The following is an 8,663-nucleotide window of genomic DNA, read 5'->3' on the forward strand; positions in this document are numbered from 1 at the left end:
ATGCTAGCATTAGTATAAGAGAATGCCAGCAGAGGCCTATGATCAATGAGGCTTGAGTTTGGGGTAATTCTGGGACTCCTCCATCCACATTCTCTTGACCCAGGCTTTATGTGACCAAACACTCACTTTTGCAAGATGGCTGAGGTTAAGAGTGCAATCTGGCCACAGAAAGGAGAAAAGCTCACTGACCCATGCTGACCTCTGACCTTGACCTCATTAGCTAACCAAATGAGCTAACCAGCCATGGACATCAGGGAGCATTATATGTTGATTAAGCCAGAACATGAGAAGAACCAGCAGAAGATCAGTTATACAGATGTTTTTACCTCGATCACACGTATTTATTAACATAAATATGAGGAGCACACATTCAAATTCTCTTCCATGTTCCAGTATCTTTTCCCCATCGTATTGCAGATCAAGGACTGGAAGGCAACAAAAGGTTCTTCTCTTTCATAGCTCTCTAGTCTTTTCCTTCAAAGTACTTAAGACACATTGTAATTATAGATTTATTTTTGTTTTTATTCTTTTACAATAGTCTCCACCACTAAACTCCCTAAAGGCAGAGATCTTCTTCCTCTGATTTGCCATCTTTACCCAGCACTTAGCAAGAGTTCAAGAAACGTGTTGAGTGATGGACTAAATGAATAAATATGTGAATAGTGGTCAGAACTCTAAAAGCAAACCTACTTAAACTATTTTGTAATATTCAATAAACATTGAATATTCTATTATGCTAAGGATTGGATATACAAATTTGCCTTGCCTTTTAAAATTTCACATTCTTGTAGCAAAGATATAATAGATACATAATAATATTAACAGCTGACATTTTAGTCACTGTTCTAGATATTTACACATATTAACTCATTGATTCCAACAGGTGCTTTGGACATTATATTAATAGACATTATATTAATAATTATCTCCATTCTGCAGATGTGAAAACTGAGGCACAGAAAAGTTAAGTGACTTGCCCAAGGCCATATATCTAGTAGTAGGTGGAACTGTGCATGAATACAGGCAGTCCTGCTCCAGAAGCTATACTCTGCATAAGGCACTTTGGTAACTTGCCTTCCGTAAGCCATCAGGGACTCCATACCATGAGAAGTGATCAGGGAGGTATACACAGGATCTAAGGAGGCAGAGAAAGGACAACTGGTTCCAAACCCAGCCTGCCCTCTTCAAACAAATAAACAAAAGTGAGCACTTGCTGCCAGCGAAGAATCCCCTGGCAAAGTCCCTGTGGTGGATGCAGGATGCAGCACGGTGTTCCCTGGGAGTAGGAGTCAGCCTGCCCAAGGGTCAGCCTCATCTTTCCTCAGCTTGCTCTTCTCAGCCTTGGCAGCAACAGAAATCCCAGTCCAATAAAAACACGTATTAACCTACACTGTGAGCTTGGTGCAGGAACCAAGCTCTGGCTTCAACGGTTTAATAGATTCAGAGGAAGTTGGAACAGGATATCAATGACATCCACATTCAGAATTTAGTACACAACACGATAATCACTTACCAGGCACAATGAATATAACTGTTTTCCCTCTTGGGCCTTCTCTCTACCTGTATTCTCCCTTTCTCCCCTCTGACAGGGAGGGACCTGTCTCCTCCAGTCTTGACATACATTAGGGTCTTTCAAGTGGAATCACTTCCTTTAATTCCTCATAGGTTATGAGTGTGACCTCTGGTTCCGCTTCATGTGTTTCAAGCTGAGATACCATCAGAACTCACGTTTCCCTTCCAGGCTTCAAAAATTACTCTGGTGTGCAGATTACATAAAAATGTATTCTCAGTTCCTGGAAATATTTTAACAGAACTTGGAATTTGGGGGAAATTATACACTGGCACAGTTTTTAAATAACTTAATTAGACCAGTTAAGTTTGAGAAAGGAAGATGTCATTAAATTTAAGTCTTCTCAAAGGCAGCTATCTTTAATTAGCTCCTTGGTCAACGAATGGATAAAGCTGGGACCTTTTTCTAAGGAACAAGTTATAAAAAGTAAAATAACTAAATTAAAAGTTACTGGATGTAGTCTTTGTCCACTTTGCCTCTTTCTACCTTCTGCCTCCCTTTTTGGATAACTTTACCTTTCAATATGCTTTCTTCTATTTCTTTTCTTATTCCTTTTATACTTAGAAGGTAACTGCATTTTTTATTCAAAAGAAAATCTCTTCTTGCACTGATTCCATTTACCCCTTGGAGTCTGGTTGCACTCCTTCCTTCCCCACTCTTTTTCACCGGCCCCTCCAAAATTCTTTGCACTCTCCAGTTCTCTTTGCTTGTTCTCCCACCACCACAATTTATCTTGTTCCCCTCCCTCTTGTATACCTGGATGGAACAAAATGAGCAGTATGAGATGAGGGTATTTTTCTATGCGCCATTACATTTATCTGTATTCTTTCCTGTCTGTGGATATGTTATCACAGAACTTGGTCATTCCTTGGAAAACACTACCAATCTCCACGATCCCCATTGTTTTAGAAATATACTAATTTGTAGCCATATCAAGTGGAACCGATGGCCAGTGTGAACGTGAGATAGTGGTGACTGTTATCTCCTTCCCGTTCAGCACCCTTCCCTGCAGAGGCCTGGGTGAAGGGGACCATTGAAGTAAGGGCACACTGAGTGGCAATGGGGTGGGGTGCCGTGGTAGCAAGTGTTTTTGTTGGAAACCACTCGGTTGATCTCATGGCCCCTGTATGGACTGATAGCAGAACCTGAGAGCTTTAAATTTGACATGAATAACTACCTGTGATTTTCTAGCTATGTCCACTTTCTGTGTAACTGAAATACCTTTCTGTTCCTGATTTCAGACAAGCAGTACTTTCAGTGTGCCACTGCCTAAGGCACAAAAAAATGAATATGAAAACTCAATAAAATTTGGAAGAAATATAAATGCAGTCATACAGTGTTTTAGTATTAAACTTATGCAGCATGGTATGGTTCAAATGCTTTTAATACTTGGGTAACCACTTCCTACTAACTAATGCTTGCTTAGAAGAATAATCCTAAAATAACTGAAGTTTTCATTACCTTCCTGTCTAACAGAGCTGTGACCATTCAGCCCACCAAAGACATAAGCAAGAATAACTAGCAATTTTACTTCCATTGTGAAATATCAATTTCATTTACATCCAAAGAAAGTATGGATGAAATTAAGTACAGTTGAGTGCTTGGACTGAGGTGGTGTGTAGCACTGCCTAATATATCAAGTTTTCTGCTAATAGTATTTTTAAATCTATTACCTTATTAATATAAAATGTAATTGATGATTTGCTGTGCATGCAAATAGAAATCAAGTTGGAAGCGGGTCTCTTCCATAGGTCTTCTGCACTGTCACTGTTCAAAACAAAGTCTCTTTCAACAAAATGCCCACATCCGACAAGTGATGTTGAAATGTTAAGTGATTTGTAATTCCTAATAATAACTTTCGTTTTGTTAAGTCCCTTTTTTTCTGCCCAATAGCATCCTTCATAGCTTTAATGATCCATGTAATTAAATTACAATTCAGAATGAGAACTTCCTGGAAACAAATAATACTAGAAATATAGATTTTGTTTAAAATCAAAGCAATGTAATTTAAAGACAAATGGCTAGATGTGATTGCAATTGGGGGAGGCTGGGCCTGAAACAAGTGCTTCTGATAAAGAAGTGAGTTGAAGATGTGTGAGAGGGCAGAGACCCACACCCCAGAGGCCAAGGTCAAGATTAATTCACTCTCTAACTAAGACAGATGAGAATCATTGCACAGGAGCCCACAGAAATGAGGGTCATGCATCAAGCCCTGATGCCTATGGATCTCAAACGCTGCAAATGGCCGCTGAAAACTCATCAATTCCGTTTCAGAGGGGCAGTCTTAATGAACTAGGAACAGGGCTCATGCAATCACATAGTTCAGACTTGGGGGAGTTTCTGCCTACGGACTTTCATCGTCATAGGAGAACATTTTGCTGTTTTGTTGCCTGAAAAGAAATAACAGCACAACTTCACAGCTGGTGCCTTTGCTGTCTTCAGAGAAAAGGGAATGTCTTGACTGAAAAGCATGGCAAGATTCTCAATCTGGATTCCACTGCTTTCGTGTTTTTAAAAAGGTGAAAAAATGTTAAGGTATGAAGTGAGTGTGAGTGCATGTATGTGTGGGCACGCATGCACTCAACCTCACTGCTAAATATATTGTGAGATTTCTTTTTGCTAGACAAAGCAAATTAGCCCTGCTGTTCCAAGTGCTCAGAGGACAAAGGAAAGAGCTCATCCTCCCCCCCCACTCCACCCTTCATAGGGTCTGAGAGAAAAATGTCTTCCAGCTATTGTCGTGCGCTTTAGAGGATGATTAGCCTGGTCAGGCCCAATTCTGGCATAGCATTTGAGTAGAGCACATCTGTTAGAATTTCTAGACTGATGCCTCCAAGTCTGCTCCCCAGACACTTAATTTAACACATCTACCAGACAGAGATTAGAATCTCTTGATATCACATGTTATCCACAGATCAAAATAGTAGGCCACATAACAGCTTTAGCTCCATCTAGCAGTTTCCACAATAGCTCAGCTCTGACCCATTATCTACAATGCCCAGAACTCATTTCACCTTGGAACTGCAAAGAAATAGCCAAAATTCAGATTAGACAGAAACTTCCCTGTAGGTTTCTCTTTCTACCCCTTAGGGACTTTTACTGTATATTTCTTACATCCTTTTAATCCACTTTTTGAAATTACAACAGTTCATAGTTCTATGATACTTTCAAAATTTTAGAGAAGAGGCTTTCCTAAACTTAACCTTTGCCAAACGTGGAGAATCCATATGGAGAGGTAAGTAACAATTCAGAAATACCAACTCAATTTTGTTTGGTTTATGCTACCTTTGATTATCTACATTTAAGCCAATGAGGTTATTTCTCTGACTCAAAGCCCAGTCTAAATTATATGGTGGTTTTTTTTTTAAATGACAGTGCTGCTCCCAAACGGTCTCTCAAGATGGGTATATATTGGACTATCTAAGAATTCCTGAAAGCCAAGACACTGAAATTCCAGGCCTGTCTGTTGTCCAATCCTTTGGCATCCAAACCTTGTTAGTGCCTTTTCCGTGCCTCCCAGCTAGTCTTCCCTCCCCTCAATAGGGAGACACTCAAAAAGAAGGGCTGGGGAACAACAGGGTGGGGAAGTAGAGGAAGCCCAACAGGATGTGCCCGAAGGAGCCTGAAAAGGAGGAAAAATCTTTTGGGGAGGCAGAATACCAGAGAGCAGCTGTGTTCGGAATACGAACTAAACAGGTTGCTAAAGAGAAGGGTTTTTTAAAATGACATTTTTGTATTTATGTAACCACCATGACACTTATAGTAGGGAAAAGTCAAGCAAAAGGCAAATATTCCATATATTTCACATACTCCAATTAAAAATTCCCACTGTAATTTTTTTGTCCTATATTTTATACACAGTAATTTAGGACAATATAACACCTTCCTTTAACAACAAGCAGTTTTCCCTTCTGGCCAGGGTGCCGTAATAAAAGACAATTGTAATCCTGGCAGGCCTGGATGGGCCTGTGGAGCCTGCAGCCTCTCCTTCCTCGCAGCTCTGGGAGCTCCCTCCACACACCGTGCCTGCTCTTAGGGCCTGCTTGGACTGTGCCTGTTTATAGCACTGGGGGAGGAAGAAACAAAGCAATTGTGAAGCTTGTTAAGAGGCAGTTCATCCGATATTAAAGGTGACCTTGCCATTTCCAGTTCTATTTATTCCACTTCCTTCCAAACCGGGGCAAATCCTTCCTTTCAGGGCAAGAGCACCGCTCTGTGGATAAGTCTGTGGGAACAGAGGAAAGTTCAAGCCCTCAGAGGTTATTCATTACCCAAGTCTGGAATTGGAGTATTTCCCATTTACTCCCATGTTGGGTCTGTAAATCACTGCTACTTGGCAGAAGAAGAACTTTGGTGGAAAGCAGTTTTTGTTGTCGTTTACTGCAAAAAAAAAAAATCATTCACTTCAGTGAGGTTTAATTTTACCACACTAGGGAACTTTTTCAAAAAAAGTAATGATCCCCTCCTTCCCTGAAATTATGTATACATGCAAGGATTCATGCATATATACACTGAAGAATCTATACTATGTGGATTCTCCATGTATTTGCATATATAAACGAATTTTTTTTTTGAACTGGGCCATAGGACAGCCTGCAAATATTAATCACTCAAATAACTAACGCTGTGAGAAAGGGAACCAGAGTTCACAGTTCGATCTCAGCTGGTTGTGGTGGTGGTTTGTGTTGTAGTTTGTTGCATTCCTCAGGAAGTAAAGGCATTTCCTGAGGCCCCCGTGAACGGCAGCAGGTGTAATGCTAAGTGTAATAGCACATGTAGGTATGGGTTAGATTAGGTGGCACAGAAAATGCAAGATCAGGCTTGACTATTTTGAACAGTAGTTCAGCTGTTCAGCTTAATAACTTCCTCACGGACAGGGTCAAGGCATTTGCACCAGCAACATAAATGGAGATTTTGCTGTATATTGAATCTGGGAAGGTATAAATCAATGTACATCATTAAAACTCTTTCAAATTCCTTTTTTCTCCACTGAGAACATTCTGTTTTTATTTTGCCCCTCAACTGTGTGGATAGTACTAATCTCTTCATTTTGTGGACAAATGTGCTGTTTTTTGGACAGATATTGTTGAGATGGTAAAAGAACCGGCAACTTACCAGAAGTGCTTACTTCTTTGCAAGGTCTTCACGCAGTTCCTCCTCTTGGTTAAAATTCCAATCTGCCCTCTTCCACTAAATGTTGGGGTGATGAGGGTTGAAAGTGGGAAAGCCTGCAGTTTGTTTTACTATCCTGGTCTCCCCTCTCAGTCTTGGTCTTTCCTGTTCTCATCTCCATGGCTCATATGGAAGGTTTCAGCCTGAGTTCTCACACCACGTAAAAATCAAGAGCATCTTTAGCACTTTTCAAGTCCATTCCACATCTGCAGAGGACATTAGCATCTGGCTCCTAGTACACTCCCTCTGCGTTCATTTACTCGCTCATTCAGTCAGTCGACAACCATTTACCCAGCATGCTTCATCGCTGTAGGGTATAAAACTCTGAAGAAGATTGGTCCCTGCCCTCAAGTTGTTAAAATCTAATAGGGGTGAAAATATATATATACACACTCATATATATATATGTGTGTGTATATATTCCAATAATTCTAACACAGGACAGAGAGTGAGAAAAATCATAGAAGATAAACAAAATGCTATGAGGGTATGGCTGGGTGATGAAGGAGAACATCACTATAACATCATGTAAGGCAGTTTACTAAATTGAGTCTCCTGGAGGTAAGACCTCAGAGATTGAAGAAGGACATTCAGACTAGGAAAAGCACATGAAAAGGTGAGGAGGCAAAGAAGTATATAGGGTCAATTCAGGGCACAAATAGCAAGTGGTCCTATCTGGCAGAAGCATAGATTATCTGAAGAGGAGAAAATAGAAAGGAGGGTATTGACCTTGAATAGAATTACTAATTCACCTAAAACACTCAGGAAGATTTTTTCCAGGCCACCAGGCATGCTTTCCAGGCATAGTGGATCACCACTGTTCCCTTCCTAGCATAATACCTTTTATATTTATTAACCTATTATTGGGCATTTAGTTCTTTACTGTTTTTCCTAATAATAAGCAAAACTCTGATGAATATTTTTGTGCATGAATTTTTGCATATATGCATCCTATTCCCTTGGAATGTATTCCTAGAAGGAGACTTGATGGGCTGTAGGACACGGATTGTCCCCAGCCATGGTGAACCAAGGAGTACTCCACAGGTAGAGGAAGCCTGTTCCTCCGAACCTCCCCAACACTTGGTGGTCATTTTAAATCTTTACCAATTTGATAGAACAAAAACAATGACTCAATTGTTATTCTAATTTTCATTACTTTGATTACTAATAAGTCTAAACATTTTAATCAAATATTAGTAGCCATAAAACCAATATATAAAGTCCTTTAAATTGGATTTCATTAGTAAGAAACGAACTAAGAAGAATACATCAGATTCATTAACATTTTGCTTCCTGAAATGAGATTGTAAAACTATTGATCATGAAACTGCATCTCCAGGAAAATAGGGGAGGGTGGCCTTATTTTCCCATTGATTGCACCTTCCCTCATCTTCAGTCTTCATTTGACCGGGAACAGCTGGTCTTTGAAAATTGGCCACGCAGTAATGCATTGTACCAGAACCCCAGTCCTACGCCTTATCTTAGGCTCTTTGAACCCTGACCTCTTCTTTCAGCTCTTTGAAGCCTCATTAAAATTTATTCCTCTCTACAGGCATGTATCATATTTTGCTTCAAATAGGTACTCATCTTTCCCTTCTACTAAGTTATAAGTTTCTTTGAGAGCAACTTCATCATACTCACATTATCTCCTATGATGGCTAACGTGATGCCTCCAACATTTCTGAATGGAAATAAATGTCACAGTTCAAAAAGTATTTATTTCCTTTTCTTAAAAACAACTCTCTTTTGTTGTCATTGGGATCTCTTATTCTTGGAAAAACTTCCCCCAACATGAAAACAAAATCTCAAAAAAATATATAACCAAATTAATAACACAATGAATTAAATAATGCCCTTAATGTACAAGTAATATCCAAAGAGAGTATTTACTCCTTTCTAGAAACCCTCCCCTCCATGGGCC

This window comes from Lemur catta, chromosome 8 (genome assembly GCF_020740605.2).
Source record: "Lemur catta isolate mLemCat1 chromosome 8, mLemCat1.pri, whole genome shotgun sequence".
Taxonomy (NCBI): Eukaryota; Metazoa; Chordata; class Mammalia; order Primates; family Lemuridae; genus Lemur; species Lemur catta.